Raw genomic sequence first — 21,434 nt, 5'->3', positions numbered from 1 at the left:
AGCATCAGGCTTCCAAGCAGAGTCCCGTCAGAATCCAGCTCATCACGCTCTGTCCCTGGGAACCACGTGTTTGGGGACAGAAAAGTTAAAGGCTGATTCAAGACAGATGGGATTGTCTAGTTCCTCTAGGAATGAGTGGTAGGAGCTGTGGAGGGAGCCCTCACACCCCGTTCCCTGTTCTGGTTAAGCCGCTGAATCACTCACGGGACTGGGGAGGGATTTCCTTGCTTAGAAACCATGCTTACCACTCGGCTGCTCAAGTGACAGACGCCCTGAGCACAAACTACTTGACACTGTGAGTACCCGTGAGCACATGCCCCTAAGTGGGAAAATTATGGGATCTCAGGGACTAGTCTGGTGTGCTTTTGTAAGAGCCTATTTTTGTTTGGTTTTCTTTCCTAGATTTTTATTAATTAGCCGAGTACGGGTGACTTCAGCCTTCGGCTTCTCTTCTTTCCAAGTATTTAAATCTGGGCTCTGGGCACCGAGCACGATCTTAGGTGGGAACAACGGTCTGGTCTTCCGGGGTCAACCTGATATACCAGGTAACGACCATAGGGTGATCCACCGACAGATCCTACATTTCAAGGGCACACTGCCAAATAGAACATAAGAAATGAAGAAGAAACAACCCCCCTAGGTGTAAAGTGGTGGCAAACACTTTTCCTCTCGGCTCGCAACATGGAGTCCCACCAAGGGAACTTATGGACTTTCCCGCCACCCCGCACAGGAGCTTAGACCAGGTGCCCACCAACATCCGTCCCTGGGCCCCATCCAACTCCTGGGCTGTGGCCATGCTGCCCAGTCACGTAGAGGGAAAGAAGTGAACGGGTGAAAAACAGAATTCATGAGTGAAGCAATCATTGTTCTGTTGCCTTTGCTCTTTGTCTCTGTCATTATTCATCCGAGGACACGACAGCGGGGAGGGTGGAAAGGATCCGGAGAGCGGAGGGAGAGGACGGGCTCAACAGGAAGGTCTAGTTGATCCCACATACAGAGAACAGAACAGTCTGGGAAGGTTTGAGAAGATCAGAGACCATATTAATCCACGTCCCAATAGCTGCTGCCTCAGAAAACCCCAAATCCCGCTGGAACACGGACTTGCTGCTCACATCCCAGTCCCCTGAAAGTGCTCTCAACCCGGCGGCTCTCCTTCAAGCAGGGACCCGGATGCCCCGTTTCCTTCCATCTGGGGCCCATTTCATCTTCAAGACTTGGTGTCATCAATGTCTAGTAAGCAGCAGACAAGAAAAAAGAAAGCAGACAAAAGGCTTTTGAAGCACGTCGGCTGTAAGAGACACACATCAATCCCCTCACGTGCCTTGGCATCCAGCCCCATCCAGACACAAGGCGGCCCTTGGAAGGGGAGCATGGAGTTTTGGTGGAAACGTATCCGTCCGCGTCATCCTAGCTTCAAGAGGCTTTGTCCGGACGCTGTTCTAAGAATATGTGTTTGGGGAAACACAGCCCCAGGAAGGAACTCAAAGGAAGAAAGGTCACCAGCTGTCATGTCTCAGACACCCTACTTCTGGGCAGAACAAACCCGCCTCCATCACAAGTGTGCAGCCCGTTGCCCAAGACCTTTGCTCTCTTCCTGAATGCCTTGTTCCCACCCAATGTTCTTCTGACAGGCATCTGCTGCTTTCGTGGTGACCCCAAGCTCTCCAGACCCCTTCAGGGCAACTCTGCTGCTTTCCCTGAAGACACGGCCAGGGGACCAGCTAATCAGGAGCGAGGATGCCCACAGGGATGCCCACGGGTGAATCGGGTCCCGTCCTTGATACATTTGGTTTTAATGTTTCTTATTTTCATAACCTGAGGACTCTAGAGACTTCAGATCCTTGGAAATGATTTAATCGCGTTGTCACAGTCCGATTCTGCAGAAATCTGACAGGCAGTTTGTCCCTGGGAAACCCGTCCATCCCAGGACACAGCCAGGGGTGTGCCAGGAAAGTCAGCCAGCTACTGCAACACTAATAAGTAAGAATAAAATACTGAAACGAATAATATCTCTGCCATAATCATAGTTCTTAATACTCTACAAAGTGCTTTTGTGCCCGTGTGCAAATCCAAACAGTGGAATGAAATAGAAACAAACAAACAAACAACAACAACCCTATTATCTCCATCTCCTCGATGAGGAAACAGACTCAGCTGAGCTCACCGGCCAGCGGCCTCGGCTGGGAAGGAGCCTGCTAAAGACCAAAGCCAAGATACTTCAGGTCTCGGTTCAGGGCTCTTCCGGAATTCTGGGGAAATGGGTCTTTCTTGGGATGGCCGCTGTTTCTAGGGTATTTAAAAATCTGTCTTTCAAATTATCTTCTGCCGAGGAGTAGCCGGTTCCCCTGTGTTCCCACGTGGCTTAGCACGGGACGGTCCTTCCTCCTTTTCTCCCGGACACCTGTTACCTCTCAGCTCCTGTTTGGATTTTCCCCTTCGCTGCCTTGAACAGTTTCTGATGATCTGGGCATGAAAACGGCTTGTGTTCTGATGAGAGTTACACCCCTGGTATTCCTGCATTTGCTTCGCGATCCACAGAGAACGTCCCGCAGCTCCTGCTGTCTCCTACGCAGCCACCGCTGCCTTCGGACGCCCCACGGCAATGGCTCCTTCCCCTCCCGCCGCCTCTCTCTCTCTCTTCGATCCTGAAACGGATGGAAAGAGCATAAACCAGCCGGAGAGCGGCAAGAAGGTGAGTGAAGGGCCGTGACGGGACATGGTTGAAAGAGGACAGCAGCGGCGGCCACAGAAGGGAACGAATCCCCACTCAAGTCCCCACTCAAGTCCCCACTCAAGTCGCCACACAGCAGGGCGCGTGTCTGCCGGCTTAGGAGAGAGAGACTCTGCCTCGCTCCCTGCGCCTCGCCGGAGCCTCACCTGTGCTCCGGACGCTCCGTGCTTCCTCTCCCTTCCCTCGTCCATTCTGTGCTCCAGAAACTGCTGCCCGAGTCGTCGCGCTGGATCCGCTCTCTCGGCTCACGGCTCCCCTCAGAACTGATGCATTCAGACGCCCGCGGCGCCTCCCCTCAAATCCCGGGGCTCTCGAGTGGAGGGTGTCCTCACAGGGCTGGGGTTGGCAAGCGACAGGCCCTGTCAGCCTGTGGTCCAGCTTTGTAGGGATCCCAAGCTACGAACGGTGTCTGTAGTTTCGACGGGATTGTAAATCCACACAAAGGTTTATGTTCCACAGGACAGAAAGGCCCACAAAGCCTGAAACATTTCCTACCTGACCCTTGGCCGAAAATGCTGGCCAGCCCCTGTTCTAGACCCAGCAAAGCCTCAGGAGTCTTGTCTGTTGCCATTCCCAGAAAGCTTGATTGTCTGAGATGCTCTCTCCAGTTTGAAAGCAGAGGATCCAGGTTCCAGCAACCAGCTGCCAGGGGAACTGAAGCCAAAGGCCCCGTATTTGCCTTCCCGGGCATGACCCTCACGAGAAGAGTTTAGGATTCGTTCCACTCCATCGTCCTGTCTTGGGGCTGGCCACAGAGAACAACGCCTCAGATCATGGCCTGGACATTCCCGACGCCCACAGGGTCCGCTGGAGAACCAGGTGAAGCGGCCCCAGCATGGAAAGCAGCAGGACGGTGTGCGGGGGGAAGGGCTGAGCCATTTCTCCTCCTGGTTCACCCCACGTGGTGGCGACTGGACGTCCCGAGCCTACAAGAAGGAGACAAATATTCCTCTTTTCCTACATTCGAGTGATATGGCCTCGCTCTGGCCCTGCCCCGTCAGCAGGCTGAGGTGTTCTCAGACAAGTGAAGGGCCTAGGAGGCCGTGACAGCCGCGTCCCCAGGGACCGGGACACTGGCACGCTGGGTGTGCTGTCAAGCCTGACTGCTTCTCGGAGACAATCGTCGTAGCCAGGGACGGGGGAGTTCGTGCGTTTGCACGTCCCAGGAAAGTCTCCACTAAGAGCCCCGAGCATTAGGAGGGGGGTATGATCTTGGCCAGCAAAACAGGGCGCGAGCAAAATAACACATGACCCCCAAGACACCGAAGCCAGCCTGAGAGCCAAGACCGGCCGGCCGGAGGCACACGCGAGCGGCAGGCTAACCCCACAGGCAGTGCGCGCCGACCTCGGAGACAGACACCAAGACCATGAGCATGACGAGGTCAGGGAGAAGGACCCTGCGGGGTCCGGAACGCCGCTCTTACTAGCACGGACGGGGCCTCGTGGTGATTTTCACTGTTACACAAGGGGTTACGGGAACAGCTACTTTTTCGTCTAACGCCCTTGTTGAGGCCACAGGGCGCCGAAGGACCGGACGACAGAAGAGCGGGGGCGGATTCCACCGGTGAAATCAGACAATGCGGATGCACTGCTTTGGACACCTCGAAACAGGTCCCCCCCCCCAACCCGAACCTCTGTTTTCTCATCCCCGAAGTTAGCACAGCCCCTACTCTTCACGGGTCTTGTGAAGATTAGACTCTTTCTCTAACGTGACTGGCTCAGGGCTGAGCCTGCAGGGAAAGGGAGGGTGCGCAGGGTGCGCAGGGGCCCGGCCCGGCGTTCCAGGAGACGCGGTGGCCCGAGCGTCAGGACGGCGCGACTTCCGTCAGTGATCCCACACTTCTGTGTCCGTTCGGGATCAGTGACTCTCGCGGCAGCCCCACAAGGACTATGGAGGTCCCAGCTGCAGAATCCCTCCACTCTGGTCCAGGAATTACGGCCAAGTGTGTGCCAGTCAGCCTCCCCCCATCCCAGGGCCCGACAGGCCTTCCAGACTCCCCAGCACCCTCTGCCCTTTCTGCCTCTGACCTCTCACACCTCCTGCTTGCAGACATCCTCAGCCTCTGGGATGCCCCCCAAACACCTCCACGTGGTCAGAGATCCTCCTGTCTGAGAACAGGAGTTAGTGAAGGAAGAAAGGAAGGAGGAAAATGTGCGGCCAGAGCGTCTCTGGCCTGCAGTGTCCCCCATTTCCTGCAGTGCAACCGTCTCCGGGAGCTGACCCGGCGGGCGCAATGCCTCCACATTGGCAAAGTCTCTGGGATTATCGGTAACGGAAGTGCAGTCCAAAATTGGGAGAATCGCTGTAGAAGTAATGACACATGTGCCGGTAACAGTATAGCCTAAGATTCAGCAATCTCCCGAGCGTATAATCTGCACAATCTAGCGCTGGAGATACAAGACTATCCCAGCAGCATTGCTTATAAACGAGAAAGCGTGGAAACAGACCACGTGTCCACCAAAGGCAAGGTATGTTAGTGAATTGGGGTGTCTTCGTGCCATGGAGCCGTGTGCATGGATGAAAGCAGGTTAACTGTTTTGCCTCTAAAAGCCAGGATAAATCTCAAAAAACATAATCACTAGCGAACAGAGAGAACATATCTCCATGTATAAGAAGTTTAAAAGTAAGCAGAACCAGGTACCAGCATTTCGGGATAGCTACGTTTGAGGTCTAACCACGCAGAAAGCTAAGGGGATGGGTGAGGGCTGTGCCCGGGGTTGAGAGCAAGCACCCGGGAGCTGTCCAGGGAACGGGCAGGGGTCTCATTCCCAGCCCACTCGTTGGGACCTGAGGATTTTATGATTGAAATGACATGTTTTCAACTGTGTCTGTATTGTATAGTCGTCATTGGGTAGGAATAATTTATTTCACAATAAAGAATTAATGGAGCCCAGATGAGCACGGGCCCCTTGGGCAGTCCCCAATCCTGGGTCCAGCAAGGGCACCGGAGCAGCCTCCAGAGTCGTGGCGACTGGACTAAGTCTGCGGAGGGTGGAAACGCACTTTCTGTGCGGCACATGGGCCTTTGCCTCACGCACCTCCATCCCGCTTCTTCTCTATGATGCTTGCAGGTGGTCCTTCTCCAACAGCCGTCTCCTCCGAACCTTCGAGAAGCCCCTCTGTCAGCCCTGGTGAGTTCTTCTCCCACTTCACAAGGCCCACCGCCCTGCCGGCTGTTGCCCGCAAAGTATGATATGCTGCCCCAGGCACCGACACAGAATTTTAAATCTCATCAAAAAAAAAAAAAAAAAACAAAATAAAGCAAAAACAAAAAAACCCAAAAAACACAACAACAACAACAACAAAAAACCCAAATAGAAACTGCCACAACCAACAACTTTCAGAAAACAAAAAGCACAGGTGAACAGGAATCCACTCATGGCCAAAAGCAGCAGAAATCCAAGACGGGCTGCCAGACGGGCGTTGATGATCTCTAACCAGCGAGTTAGTGTCAGCCCCACGGGGAGAACGGATGCTCCCTCGGGGAAGGGCGTCACCTCATTGCTTGGTGAGAAAGTAGAACCGCTGGGTGCACAGTCCCCCCTCCTACCTAAAACCCACCTCCGAAGCCTCTCTTCTTCCAGATCTCCCCCAGATCAGTGCACGGCCACCCATTACCTGCCCCCCTGTTTTGTCGTCGGCGCCCGCAGATCTGATCACACACATCAGCAAACCTAAATCAACGCTTATCTTTAGAACACCTCAGACCTACAACCTTGTGTCTTTCCTGCCATTACTCCCTGGACGGTACCGTCCCCTCCGCTGTGATGCTCCTGCTGTGCCTCCCCTCCCCGCAGTACACCCTGGACAGGACCAGCCCAGGTCCCTGCACAGCCCCGTGCGCATCCCGGGGAGGAAAGGCCAGCCCTTTCCTCTGTCCCAAGCCGCCTCTGGAGGATTCCCCAGTTCCCCCCCATGTCACCCACTGACCAAGACGTCGAGTTCCTCTTCACCAAAGTAAGGCCACCGTCCTCTCTTCTTATTCCCGTCACGACGAACTCACTACAAACGGCAACAACTCCGCCTCCTGCTTCCGGCGGCTTCCCCTTGCACCTGGTCAGTCTCTGCGACTGGCACCCCGGCCTCGCGAGGGTCGGGACCCTGTGGGTCGTGTTTCTCATCCCTCTCCCGGCTCCCAGCACCGTGACCTGCATCGAAGAGCTGCTCCATGTGGCCACAAGCCAGAGAAGGACAGACTCATCCTAAGCCCACAATAAAATGACATCAGTCTCGAAGAATTCACCCCATCTCCAGTGTTAGTCATTGCATGGGGAGACAGAAATAAAGGACAAGCAATCCCTCACGGAGAGTGCCATGGCAGGAGCACTGGCAATGTGACAGCAGCAGGGGCCCCGGTCCCCAGGGCACAGGTGGGGAGGGAAGTCACACGGGGGGTGGGAGGTTGGGGTACCAGGTGGTGGGTATTATAGAGGGCACGGATTGCATGGAGCACTGGGTGTGGTGAAAAAATAATGAATACTGTTTTTCTGAAAATAAATTAATTAAATTTAAAAAAAAAAGAAAGAAAGAAAAGAAAAAGAAAGGTCACACAGAGGAGCACATTCCCTGAGGGCAAGTCCGCTTCCTGAACCTGCAGGACGAGCTCACCCGAGAGGGCACGGCTCCAGCACCACAAACGCGCAGGGAAAGCAGAGCCTCTGCAACCAGAGCTGGGACCTGCCATCCAGGAACCTTCCGGAACTGTGTGTTAATGAGAGGCTCCTAGAGCAGCAGTGTTGAAGGTGCACTTTAAAAAAAAAAAAAAAAATTATTTGTCAGAGAGAAAGGGAGAGAGAGAAAGAGCACAAGCAGGGGGAGAGGCAGGCAGAGGGAGAAGCAGACTCCACATAGAGCAAGGAGCCCAGTGCGGGACTCGATCCCAGGACCCTGGGACCACGACCTTAGCCCAAGGCAGAAGCTTCACCAACTGAGCCACCCAGGCATTCCAGTTGAAAGTGTTCTATCAAAACCTTTATAACTGGGGGTCTGGGGGAGAGGCAGGTAAGGAGACAGTGACAGTCAGACCCTGAGTGTAATCGCCGGTTTCTAAGATCTGCGGATTCACAGGTGCCGTTTCTGAATTATACTCCATTAAGAAGATGTTTCCACACCAAGAACTTGGAATTTTGCTTTAAAACACAAAAGTTATAATTAGAAGGACCTTAGAAGGACCTTGAGAAATAATCTTGTTCACCCTTCATTTTATAATTGAGGAGAGTAAGACCAAAATATTGAGATGATACGTGCAATCAAGGCAGTTGTGATGGTTAATTTTATGGGTCAATTTGACTGAGTCACGGGGGCCCCGACAGTTAGTCTAACACTGTTCTGGTGTGTGAACAGGTGGGCTGAGTAAAGCAGACTGCCCTCCCCAGTGTGGCGGAGCCTCCGCCGGTCAGTCCAAGGTCTCAGTGGGATTAAAGGCAGAATAAGGCAGAACTATTCTCTGCCCGGCTGTCTTTGAGCCGAGACATCAGTGTCCTGCCTTTTGAACGAGTACTTGGACTGGAACTTACATCACGGACTCCCGATTCTCAGACCTTTGGACTCAGACTAGAATTATACAATCAGCTCTCCCTGGTCTGAATTCAGCCTCGGTCGTGTGGGAGCCAATTCCTTAAAATAAATCTCCTTCCTCCCCTCTCGGTCCCTCCCCTCTCCTCCTCCCCTCTTCTCTCTGTCTCTCTCTCTCTCTCTCACACACACACACACACACCCCGTTGGCTCCGTCTTTCTGGACAATCTACAGGGATGAAAGGCACCCCAGGACAATCACGGTGCCCAGCCTCAGCACCTCCTGCAGCCGCCCCGGTGCTGGAGCTGGCTCTCACTCCACACCCTCAGCAGCCTCCTCCACGCTGGCCTCGCCACCGGCCCGTGGGCTCTGTGTCCGCGCGGTGGCCTGTCCAGACTCCTGCCTTCTCCATGCTTGACTTTTCCATCTCTCAACCGTCTCTTTAATTCTGCTGCAACCGGTTTCTTTTCTTCCTGTGAAACACTACAGCCCAAACCCCATGCTCTGAGCATAACTTTGTATGAAGACAGCCGGTTCACGGACTCCTCCCAGGGTCCGGGCTGCAGGGACCGTCCATTCACCCCGTCTGACTTCACTTCCCCGCACATCTGGCTTTACGTCCACGGCTTCTCTAGAAAACCACGCTCGCCAACATCCTAAACCCCGTCGGTCTCTGCCTTCCTTGGCACTCACGGCCCGCCCCAGACTAACTCAGCCGTGTCAGTGGTCGGCCCAGGCGGCTCATTGCCACCAGAGGAGCTCGCAGGACTCTATGCACATGACAGCTGACTTGCTCTGCACAAACACTCAGCCGGCTCCAGACACCAACAACAATTGCAGCAGGGTCACTCTCCGCAGAAACTCGATCCTTCCCCGTCTGAGTTCGCGCTCAGAAAATGACTCCTGTTCCTCCCTCCCAGAAGATACGGCATCCCTTAGGAAGGGCTCCCTCAGTTTTCTAGTTGCAGCAGGACACACAGGCTGTGCCCAGATCTTCCAACCCATGGACGTGACCTTATTTGGAAAATGCATCTTTGCAGGTGAGATGAAGTTCAGGATCTCGAGATGAGACGGTCCTGCATTTAGGGTGCGTCTTCGATCCTGTGGCAGATGTCATCCCAGGAAAGGGGCAGAGAGGTTTGGGATGCAGAGAAGCCAGCCGCACGAAGACAGAGGCAGACAGTGGAGGTGTGCAGCCCCGCGTCAGAGAGCCCCTTTTCGAGATCTTGCTGGCCCGTTAACTGTAGACTTCCAGCCTCCCAAACTGCGGGTTTGGAAGCCACCCACTTTGGGGTAACCTGTGACGGCAACTCTAGGAGACTAGTAACACCCACCACCTTGACACCTGCACCCCCGCACACAGGGTCACAGGGTGGGGCTGGACATCTCCTACTTCAGCCTCCAGCTGGGCTGTGGATCCCGTGACAGGATCTCAGGGTTAGTGTCTCGAGTCTCAAGACAGATGCCTGGGGATGAGTCCCAGCTCTACCGCTTCCCTCGAGGCCTTGGCTCCTCCCAGTATCCAACCGTGCCTCAGTTTCCCCAACTCAAAAACTGGGGTCCTAACAGCAGCACCTCTGAGAGGGTCTGTATAAAAGGGACAATGCTCTCGGAACGGCTCCTGCATCCAGATGGGCACGACAGCGGTTTGATTAACACTGGCTGCCTCCTCAGGGACTGCACTCCCTATGGACGACCCCTGCTGGATCCCTTGGCCTTCCGTTCTGTATGTGATAACTTCCATAAGTAGTGACACACTCTCAGTTACCCCATTTCCAAAAACAGAACATCCCTCCCTCATCACCCCTGCCCCTTGCCTCCCATTCCAAAGGGGGAGATGAACTTAATCAACTCGCTGTCTCCACTTCCTCCCCTCCACGCACTGTGAACTCCCAGAAGCCCACCGTCACTCCACCAGGACCCCACCTGACAAGGCCACACTACTAAATCCCAGAGAAAACATCGGCCCCTCTCAGGAATGTGTACGCTCTGTCATCTGCACCCTTTCCAGAAGCTTCTCCCAATCAGCTCCACGCCTGCCCTCCTGGTTCTCTCCCCTTCTGACTGTCTGATTTGCTGGCTTCCTTCTCCTCTAACAATTCGTCAGACGGCGGGGCCTCGGGGCTCCTTCCTGGCTCACTCTGCCTTCTGGGAGCTGCTGACCACAGCCAAAACATCAATTCACTCCCTAGAGGATGGTGACTCCTAACTTGTATCTCTGGCCCAGATTTCTCTCCAGGGCACCGGGCTCCTTCCTCCAGACGCTCCCTGACATATCTGCCTCCACACGTTGATGTCTCAAACTCGGCACGTGCAAAGGGGAAACACTCACCCCCCGGCCATCTGGTGAGTCTACTTCTCATTCCGTACTCCCTGTCTTGGTAAATGAAACCTCCATTCTTCCCTCTGCTCAAGACAGAAAGCTAAGCTCTTCTCCTTCCCATACCTCGACAACCAATTTCCAACAAGTCGCACCTCTGCAACCTCTCTCCGATCCATTCACTAGTCTCCGGCTCCCCTGCCCTAGCAGAAGACGAGGCCCCATCACGCATACGTTTGTACCCACGTCCAGCCTGTTTCCCCCTCAGTCCTGCTCCAAACTTCAGCAAGAATAACCTTTCTAACATATAAGAACCTTCCCAACATAGAGATCTGAGTGTGAGCAGCACCTCCCTTACACATACACACTGAGAATCTACCTGGTATTTGCTCCTAAAATAAAGTCTTGGAATAAAGTCCAGGGGTACTGGCCAGGGTGGGCGACATGGGTAAAGGTGGTCAAAAGGTGACAAATTTTCAGTTATAAAATAAATAAGTCCTGGGGGTGTAATACACAGTGTGTTGAGTATAGTCAATAATATTGCACCGTATATTTAGAAGTTGCTAAAAGAGTGGCAGTTTCAAAAAAGAAGTTTTTAAAAACTTCTTAAAAATTCTCATCACAAGAAAAAAAAAAAAAAAAAACTGGGGCACCTGGGTGGTTCAGGGGTTAAAGCCTCTTCCTTCAACTCAGGTTATGATCCCAGGGTCCGGGGATCGAGCCCCACATCCCGCTCTCTGCTCAGCAAGGAGCCTGCTTCCCTCTCTCTCTCTCTGCCTGCCTCTCTGCCTGCTTGTGATCTCTGTGTGTCAAATAAGTAAATAAATAATCATTTAAAAAATAAAAAAATATAACTGGGGATGGATACTGACTAGACTTATTGTTAAAAAAAAAAAAAAAAGTCCAAACACCTTGAAAAAGCTTCTCAGCTTGTCCATGATCTGGCTCTCACCATTAGGCTTCTGCCCCACAGCCCTCCTGTTATCATTCTGTTCTCCCCTTCCGTCATGGTCAACACCCCTTCTTCCAGGAAGCCCTCCATAACTCTAGCTCCCAGGCACTGCGCCACGTTCTCCAGACTTGCCCCGCCAGGGACCTCACCGGGAGTCCTCTGGGATGAGCTCATCAGTGTCGCCCACACTGTATAGAAAGTCCCGCCAAGACGAGTGGAGCCGGTCCCGCTCGCTGAGCCCCCACGGGCTTCCCACCCTGACACGGAGTCGCCCCGCAGGAGGCCGCCGGGGCAGCAAACGGAGACTTGCTCCTCGGGGACGTCTCCGTCCCGCCGTCGGGCGCTGGTCCGAACCCCCGTGAATCACGGCTGAGTCTGTAATTAAGAGTCAGTGACCGGACTGAAGGAGAGGACGCCCTCGGGGTGACTGGCCGCGCCCTCCCGCAGCGCGAGGGAATCGGGGGACGGGGACGGGGTTCCTGGACGCAAACCTGGACCCCGAGGGCAGTGTCGTGTGACCTGGACATCTCGCAGAGAAAACTCTTTGACGGACACGCTGCTCTGGGCCCGTCGGACTATGAAAAGGTCACTCGTGGCAGAGCACAGGGTCCTAAAGGGTCGCCCTGGAAACCCGGAGGGACCCCGTGATGGAGCTGGGCGGAGCCGGGGACCGCGTCGGGACTGACCGCTGCTGAGACCCGCCTGCCCGGCCGGGACCAGCCGGTTTCCATAGCAACCGCGCCTCCCCGCGGTCCCGACGGCCGCGCCCGCTCCTGCGGCTGCGGGTGAGTCGGACGCGACCTGCTCCTCCCGGCGGGCGCCGCGGGGCGGGCGGATGCGCGGACGGGGCGACGCGGGCTCTGGCCGACACCAGTCAGGACCGAGTCAGGGAAGAGCGCGCGGCCGTGTCCCCGCCCGACGCGCAGCCGAGCAAGGGGGCCTCACGGCGCGGGCGAGCGGGGGAAGCCGCCGGCCAGAGGGGCCTTTGCCCGGAGGAAGCGTCGTCGGGTCGCGCGGCCGGCGCCGTGACACGGGCGGTCCGGCAGGTGGCGCCGCGCAACCATCAGTGGAGACCCGGGTCGCGCCGCCCCAGTCCCACTGCGCGCGCAGAACCGGGATCGCCTCCGCCGTGGGATCTGCGCCGCGGCCCGCACTCTCGGGGCTGCGGGAGCCGTGTCCTCCGCGACACACGCGCGCGCGCACGGACAGACACGCGCGCACACACGCGCGCATGCACATGCACACACGCGCGCACACGCACAGACACACGCGCGCACAGACACACGCACGCACACACGCGCGCATGCACACGCACAGACACGCGCGCACACACAGACACGCACGCACAGACACGCGCGCACAGACACGCGCGCACACACGCAGACGCTCCTCTGCCAGGGAGCAGAGCAGCCGCGCCCCGCCCGGAGAGCAAACACTGGGCGGGCCGCGGCGCACGCACGCCCGATGGGTGCCACCGGAGCCTGTTCCTCTGGGCCAGTCCAGCTCCCGCAAACGGGCCTTGAGACCGTCCGGAAAGGGGTCCCCGGGTCTCCGCACCGACTAAGCCCGCGTCCCGCGCTCCCTTCGAACGCCCCGCGCCTCCTGCTTCCACCTGCTCGGAGCCTAACTGAAAGGGAGGCGGCGGCGGCCTCGGAGGACGGAGGAGCCGCCGTCTCTCCTCTCCCGACGTCCGGCGTGCAAGCCGCCCCGCGCACACCTGCACTGCACGCTGTCAGCACCGCAGCGAGAAAGGAGTGTCCGCCGGCTTCCCCCAAAGCCTCGGCAGGCCGGGTCTCCTCCCCTCCACCTTCTCACACCCTCCCAGACCCTGGCTATCCCCCGGCCTCGCTTCTCTCTCTCTCCATCTCTCCGGAATGTTCTGACTCCCCTTCGCGATGACCTCCTTCCCGGGGACACAAACTCAGTGGGGTGGCCACGAGCCGATCACCATCCAGACGGAGCCAGGGCTCTGGGAGGGTTCCCCACACCATCCCACCTGGTGTATTTATGTGTGAAAGTGTCCATAATTGGACGTTTAACGGTAAGAAAACAAGAAAGGCCTTTCTTCTTGTTTGGTGCCCCCCGCCTTTGCCTTCGGGCTCACCAGCTTCTCAGCCAAACTTCTGAGAGTTGCTTCGACCTGCCTCCCTCCCGGCTGCCTTCTGCTCCCCCTCCAGTTCCTTGCTCTGACGCTCCGCAGATGCCCAGACGGCGCCCACCACCAACCTCCATGCCACTTAACCTAACGGTGGCTCGGGCTATGACCATTCTGGACATGCCAGGAACATGTGGCACCCACCACGGTCCGCTGTGGACACTCCCTGGGCTTTGGGAGTGGGGCGGTTCTGGTCCCCAACCTACCCCTCTTGCGTGACTTCTCTCTCTCTCCTCCGTGTTGGATTTGTCTGACCTCCCTGATCCCTCTCACTCCGCACTTTCTGCCAGGTAACCTCACGCAAACATCTGTCCCCACACGCAGAGGACTCCCCAGATCAGATCACCACCCCAGGCCCAGCTCCCAACCTCACACACACCCTACATCTCTTGGAAATCTCCAAAGCACCTGAAAATGGGAAGCCCAAAGCTAGGCTCACCGTTTTCTGCCCTGTCCCTGCTCTTCTCACAGTGGTCCTTATCTTGGTCAGTGGGACACGAGCCAGAAATCGTGGAGCCGTCTTGGGCAAGTCCTTCCTCTTTCTACCATTTCCATTCTGTCACCAAGTCCTGCATATTTCAGCTCCCACACTTCCCTCGAACCTGCTTCTCCACTTTATCCCCACCGCCACCCCCACAGCCGCCACCGCCACCTTTCCCGAGCCATGCCACGCCCCACTCGTGGCCACTCCGCTCCAGCATCTACCCGGGCACCTTCTACCCTTCTACGCTGTTCTCTGAGCTGCAGAGGGATCATCTTCCTAAAATGCAAATCTAACCACGCAGTCTTTGGCTTAAACTCTCCAGTGACTTCCTTTCGTTTCTCAGAAAAGGACAAAACGCGCTACAGTTCCTACGCAGCCCTGTGGGGTCAGCCCCCCGAGTCCCTCTCTGACTCCGCTCCCTGCCACCTTCTGCCTCCCTCTCCCCGGTGCGACCACCCTTGCCTCCCATCCTCTGCCCTCTCTGCCACCGGGACACCTTGAGTTCCCTGTTCCTCGGTCTAGGAAGATCCTTTCTTCGCTCCCGGCCTTGCCATTTCCCAGTGATTGTTCAGACTCAGCTCCAGAGCCGCTGCCTGGAAGAAGCTCCCGGCCTCCCTGAAGAGCTCAGCGCGCCGGCCTCGGGCCTGCCTGCCCCATGGATGGCCCCTTCACTCACAGCCCCAATTTTATTGTGATCATCTGTGTCATCTGCTTATCAGTGTGTCCCAGGACCTAGTTCAATGCTTGGCACGTAGTAGGCACTAAATAAATGTTTGCTGAATGAGTAATGAATTCATGTGCATTCCCGGCCAGGTTTCCAGCCCCTTACCCTGTCTCCAGAGTATCTACCCCTTCAGCTCTGAGTGGATGCTCAGGGGTCGCAGGCTTATTTTTCATAGGAATGTATTTCTTTTCTTTGTCACTCGGCTAAGCCAGGCAGCCGTATGTGCAGCACACCACGTACCAGGCTTATCATCAGATTTAAGGCCAGCTAATTATTTCTGTACTTAAAAAAGTGCAGCTATAAGGAAATAGAACCCCAAATTTGTACTAGAATGTAGCATAAAGGAATGTAAGCCTTCAAGAAAATGCTGTGCTTGGCAAAAGTCACTTTGCCTTTGCTCCTGACATCTGGAGGTCAGCAATCCTCTCCTCTGCTGTCAGGAGCAGGCTTGCGTATACAGATTTTAACAAACATTGTTAGAAGTTTGTGCATCATTAAAAAAGAAAAAAAAGTTTGGGATTCCTTCAAAATAAATAGAATCGGTACAGAATTGTCTGCTATTCTGAATGCTGCCATTTCTCCCCCCCAAAGTGGTCTGTAGATGTAGCAGAAGCAAGAAGAGACTATGAGGGGCTGTTAGTGATTCCCGGGGGACGCTCGTCCCAGACTTGGGATGGAGGAGGGTCTGTGGCAGGAAACGCTCCCAGGAAGGGCCCTGGGCAGGAGCCAGGAGCCAGGAGCCACTCTCTGGGCTCCTCTCCACACACCATGGGGATGGACTGGCCTTAGCCCCGGCTTTAAAGCCCTATGCTCCTCACCAAAGAGGCTTCCCAGGGGCCTCTCCACAGGCCTGCCGAGGCTTGTTCCCCATCCCTGCACAGTCTCCAGGGTCAGCCCCGGAGAGAAAGGTGGGATCCCCACAGCAACCGCAGGGAGAGGACGTGCCCTGGAAAGGTAACTCCGTGCCTGTCTACTCCCCCCGCACTGCATGACAACCAGGCATTTCCAAGGGACAATGACATGTGGCCCATGGCCAAGTCCCCCACATCCTTACCACGGTCTCCAGGAAACCAGCCTGATGGCTGGAACACTGTCCACAAACAAAGGAAGCTGGTTTGTGTTCTTTCCCCTACTGGGTATCTTACAATCCAGACAGTTTGACATTTTACCTTATTTAATTCTGGGAATGATTTGGCTCATCTCTAGTTGAGGAAACCAGGCTCAAGTGGCCTCGTGAACCTCTGGGTCATACAGCCAGCAAACAGCAAGACCTCAGACTGAGTCCCGGGTCCTCTGTCCCCCAACCGCCACTTCCTCCCCAAGCACCTGCTCTCAGGGTCATCTATCATATGCACGTCCCATGTCCCACCACTGCTCTATCAAGGACCCCTCCTCGGGGTGCTCGGGAAACAGCGTCCCCATCCCAGAAGCAGACAGATCCAGCTCCCAGGGAGGACACGGCGAAGTTTACAGACATCTGGTTCCATTATAATTTATAGAAATTACTGAGGACGTAGACACTGAAATCCTGTCTGGGGGAGTCAGTTCCATTTGCTATGGCTTTTAAACACAGACAAAACGCACATTTTTGCTCGTAGGTGACAACCATTGTAATGGCAATAAATAAAAGTAATTAGTTCGCAGACAAAACGTAAGTGATCCATGCCAGCTCCGCTCTGCCGAGATGATAAATCACTTTTCTGGGCGGATATTGTTACAAAGCCTCCGCGGCCGGTGCTACCATCACACCACTTGGGGAACGCCGTGCCGCATCTCTCTGCTTCCACCTGTGACATGCCCCGTCCCCGGCCATGCTCTTCTTCACCCACAGCCCAAATCAGCCTCAGACCATGTGAATGAGAAGCCATCGCTCCTCTGCTCAGACCTGCCGACGGTTTCCATGAGCATAAAGGAACGCCCGACCCACAAGCCTTAAGTTAGAGCTCACTGGTGGGTCTCAAATTGCCCCGGGGAAAGCGTTTTGAAAATCTGGTGTAATTTCTGATTTGGTGAAGACTGGGCACCGCGACTCACTGTAGAGAAGAAGGGTCCCTGGGCCTGGCGCGTCTCCCGCAAGGGGCAGGTGCATCTCACATGATTCAGGCTTGCCTCCTGCGTGTACTTCCTTTGAATGACCTATTGAAAAGCGAGCTGTTGGTATCTGGGCCTCGAATCTCACTTGTTTTTACATATAAATACAGAGAGCTTTCTGCATGGTTGAAAATGTCCTAAAATATCCATGAATGCAAAACGCTGCAATCTTTGCCAGAAGATTGAATTTTGTTTGGATCACGAATTTATTGACAGCGATCTCCAGTCTGGAAAGGGACAACAGCATCCCGTGGGGTCTTTAAGTCAGGCGGGAGGCACGCCTGCTCTGTCCTGCCCTCACACAGCCCCAGCCCGGCACTGAAGGAGACTCTTCAGGTCCACGACTGCAGGTATGCATACAGGTCAATTATTACAAACTTATTTCCTTTTACTTTTGTCTTATATTACAATGAGGATATTATGTTGATTTAATTTTGTGCACAGGAAGCTTACATGACCTAGGAATGTCACTGCTGGAAAGGAAAGAAGAAGCAAGCAAATCTGGCCTGACTTTACAAGGCCAAGTTGGGTGTGACAGGCCAACAGTATCACCTGTGTGACACGCCCCAGATTAATGTCTGACCTGGTCTCCCCATGCCTTCCTCTGCCCTGACCATGCGGACCTTGGTGCTATCCTCCAAAGCCATCTAGCTGGTGCCCCCCTTCCGGGTCTAATTGCTCCCTCTGGTTTCACTCATTCTTCACCCAAATATCTCCTCCTGAGACAGTCCTCCGTGATTGCCAGGCCTATCGGTCTACCTCTTCTCTTCAGTTAAGTTCCTCCCACAGGTACCTCTACCTAGGATGCTACCATGATGGTATCTGCCCATCTGTCCTTCATTTCAGCCACAGGAACACGCACCCACTGCAGGAAGTGGGCGATGGTGTTGTGGACCCCGGGACGGACATGGCAGGTGGCAGGAAGCAGGAGCCCGAGGAATATTTGTAAAGTGAATGAATTCCTGCATGAAGATACTGCCTGCGTTCCTGGTTCCTAGAAGCTACATTTCTTTCTCTCCCTTCTACATAATTTATAGCCAATCTAAGTCAGCATTAATTCTCTAAATATATCCATCAAATGCCTACCATATTTCAGACGCCGAGAAAACAATAATAAATAAGGCACATCTTGCCCGTATACCTGGGAATTAATGACCAGCTCTAGCACGCTGAAGCATTTGACTCCTCCACTGAAGTGACTTTATAGAAAAAAACCACCGACTTCTATTCTGCATTCTGAGTAACATGACAATACAGAAATTATGATCTTCATAAATCAGAAGTTACCGCTCATGTATTAAGAAGGAAGCTATTATCTCATATAAAGAAATTTTTACCAGTGTGAGAAATCTTGCCCCCAGGGCTTATGATATCCTTCTTCAAGTCCCCACGACACCATTCTCAGAAACTGGCTGGTGTGTGAGTACGTGGGAACTTCTAGTTCCCCTTGAGTGACAGAACTAGCGGGGACCTCAACCTGCCTGGCTGAGACCCAGCTCCCAGCTAAGACACAGAGGGAGCGTCTCCTCTCTGAAGGACTCCACCAGCTGGAAAGATCAGTCCACCCTCTCTCCTGGGCAGCCCAGGGCTCAAGTTCAGAGAGGTTTTCTTAACCCAAGGTCTTCGAATTCCAAGGTCCCCAGTGGAAATGACTGGCTGAAAGCAGGTTTGGGGTGGTCTGTGGGCTTCAGTCCTCGCTGGCGGAGAGCCACTCCTAGGAGCTGGCCATATTGTACCCTCATCAGACTTGTCGACAAATCGGAGTGCAGTGCCCACAGGGACACACAGCCCCTCCCTGCTTCCCCAACCTCCCACCCCCACAATGTCATGTGGAGCCTTTATTCCTCGAAAGCTTCTAGAATTGAGCAAACCTTGGAACAGGCCACAGTGAAATCGTACCCTTGTCCTGACCTTGAACGACCTCTACCTCTCACTGCGAGCAGCCCTGTTCCAACAGAATGACAAATAGGAACCAGAAGGAGGTAGTACGCTGGCCATGGCTGAAGAAGGTGACCGGCTGCTTTGCCAAACGCCCTCACCCCACCCCAGCCCACCCCACAAACACCGATTTTCCCTCTCAGGCCAGAGCTTAGAGCAAAAAAACACCTAGCATAGGCAGAGCTAACAATAAAAGAAAGACTATGGAAGGGTCTGCCTGGAAATTTCTGGTCCACACGCGTATCCTCCAAAGGGCACATCCACGAGGCTGGTGGGAGAGAGTTGATATCTGAATTGATATTCTGCCCAAAGAGCTCAGAAAGGGAAATTTTTATGGGCTCTTAACGGCAAGAATTTTAGGTCCCTTTAAAGCACCGGAGTACTTCGAGAGAAGCTCAGGTGTTTCAGTTTGGTACAAAGGTCAGGTGTCCTAAAGGCAGGAACATCCCTCTCCCACCCAAGTGCTCTCCCCTGTCAGTTCCCGCCTCTTGGCAGGGTTTGGTGGAACCCTGTGTGGATTGGCCCCCGATCCCCACGCCAGCTTCCTAGAGCCTGAGGGCAAGCCTGTGTCCGCTGGATGCCCGTGCACAGCCGCACATGGGAGAGATACTGACTCCCCAGCAAAGGGAGGAGAGGTGTGTGTCTCAGGTTTCCTGGGTTCACCTGGGGTGGAGGCCACTTCCTGGCATGGGCAGCTCCCTCTAGCTAATAGGCTGGAGGCCACGATATGCAAGGGAGAGTGAGAGCCAGCCCAGCCCAGAATAGAAACCCAAGCTCCCGATCTTGCTGAATGTGGCCATTAGACAGGGCAAGGAGGGAGAGCAGAAGTGAATGCCGAGCGAGAGAGGGGTGAGATGTCGTGATGGAAACAGAATTATGGAAAGAACCCGACCACCGCCACCGTCCAAGCTTGTAAACAGGCAAAGCTACCAACTTTTTGCAGGAGCATGAGACCTTTGAGTTTCCTGGGACAAGTTTGTCAGCACTGATCATTCCTGTGCTGCTGGGCAGCTTATCCCACCGAGACAAAGAGCAATGAGTACCTCTCACCTTGTCGATGAAAAACTGAGTGATGAGCATTCGCACAAAAAGCCCCAGGAGTGACAAAGATGGTGAATAAATTGTCCTCTGCATGACCCCATCCATCTCCTGACCGACCCCGGTCAAGGCGGCCCTTACCTTAGAGGACAGCTAGACATTTCCTCATAGGCATGTGGGTCCATCTGCCTTTTTGTGTTCTCAGAGGAGAAGGAGGGAACCACCGTGGTCCCAGAACCCATGGTCTGGCACCTCGGTCCCTGTGTGCCGGTGATCCTCCTAAGAAGCACAGGAATCAAAGGCTGTGTCAGTCCGGCTGCCGACATCTGAGCCTTCGCTAGACAATGAAAACCCATAAGAGGAACAGAGAAAGAATGAAGGGGGAGGGAAGGGAAAAGGAGGGGAGGTCCAGGATTTCTGGGGAAAGGGGTTTCCTTTCTCTTCCCCAGAACCTCCGGGGACAGATAAATACAGTTATCAACCTGGCATGACAACACACAAAATAAAAGAGGCACCTGCCAGGTGACCATCTCTGCCGGGACTCGAACCCGGAACCTCTGGATTAGAAGTCCAGCGCGCTCGTCCATTGCGCCACAGAGACCTCACCACACACACAGCATCAGCACCAGAACTGAAAAAGCACATACCTTCTGCATCACCAGCCATCTCGGCATCCTGCTCCGCGCGGTGGGGGGGCAGGGACAGCTGGAAAATCTGGAGTGGAGATCCACCCGCCGGCTCCGTCAGAGCTTTTCTCAACACTGTGGGTTCTGGGTCCTCGGGGATCGGAGGAATGGGGCGGTAGTCATTTTCAGTCCCAGGAGCTCTGATGGGGTAGGATGGAGCTGGAGCCTTTGCTCCTTCCTCTCCATCCCTGAGGGAGGATGCAGGAAAGTCTCTCTATTCTCATGCTAATCAAGCAGAGCCGACCCAGCTCAGGGAGCAAGCGGAGCTGCTCTACCTCCGCACCCCTCTCCCTCATTGTGGTTTCATCCCAATCCCGCTACACTCAGATAGGGGCCGGGCAAAGCTGGGGGATTCAGGAAAGCCCTCCTTCCCGGAGACAAAGGAGCTGCTCCCGTAAAGAAGCCATGTGAACGGCGGTGGCGGCGCAGCCCGGCAGGGAAGCTGGGCTCCCGGAGGCAGGTCCAGCTCTCCGCTGTAAGAGCTGCATCTGTCAAGCCCAGGAAGAGAGACCCAGAGTCCGATGTGATGTGCCTTCAGCATCTTCACTGGGATGATGGATGGGGAGGAGACAGGAGAGTGGTGAGTGTTTGTGGTGTGTGAGTGTGTGAGTGTGAGTGTGTGTGTGTGTGTGTGTGTATGTGAGAGAGAGAGAGAGAGAGAGAGAGAACACAGGGAGGAGGGAAGACCGGCGCTCCCTAATGAAATGCAGGTGGTCCACACACAGCCCTCCCGGAACACCTACCTGCTCCCTTCCCCCGCCGTCCCTAGCTCCAAGGCTGCCATCCTTTCTCCCCAGGA

At 54.8% G+C, this 21,434-nt stretch overlaps 1 long non-coding RNA gene and 1 other non-coding gene across 2 annotated transcripts in view; both read right to left on the bottom strand.

The window, feature by feature from the left end:
* The window catches only part of LOC132025808 (uncharacterized), a 28,466-nt gene extending 7,780 nt beyond the window's left edge, over positions 1 to 20,686 (bottom strand). Inside the window, exons 1-2 of the long non-coding RNA XR_009406697.1 lie at positions 20,597 to 20,686; positions 20,091 to 20,228 (exon numbers count right to left, since the gene is read on the bottom strand). This is a non-coding gene — a long non-coding RNA (uncharacterized LOC132025808). The remainder of the gene's footprint in view (positions 1 to 20,090; positions 20,229 to 20,596) is intronic.
* Positions 20,477 to 20,550, bottom strand: TRNAR-UCU (transfer RNA arginine (anticodon UCU)). The gene has a single exon. It is a non-coding gene; the product is annotated as a tRNA-Arg (tRNA).
* Positions 20,687 to 21,434: the final 748 nt, after the last annotated feature.

This window comes from Mustela nigripes, chromosome 10 (genome assembly GCF_022355385.1).
Source record: "Mustela nigripes isolate SB6536 chromosome 10, MUSNIG.SB6536, whole genome shotgun sequence".
Classification (NCBI taxonomy): Eukaryota; Metazoa; Chordata; class Mammalia; order Carnivora; family Mustelidae; genus Mustela; species Mustela nigripes.
The sequence above is the reverse complement of the archived record's forward strand: the minus strand, read 5'-3'. Positions and strand labels throughout refer to the sequence as shown.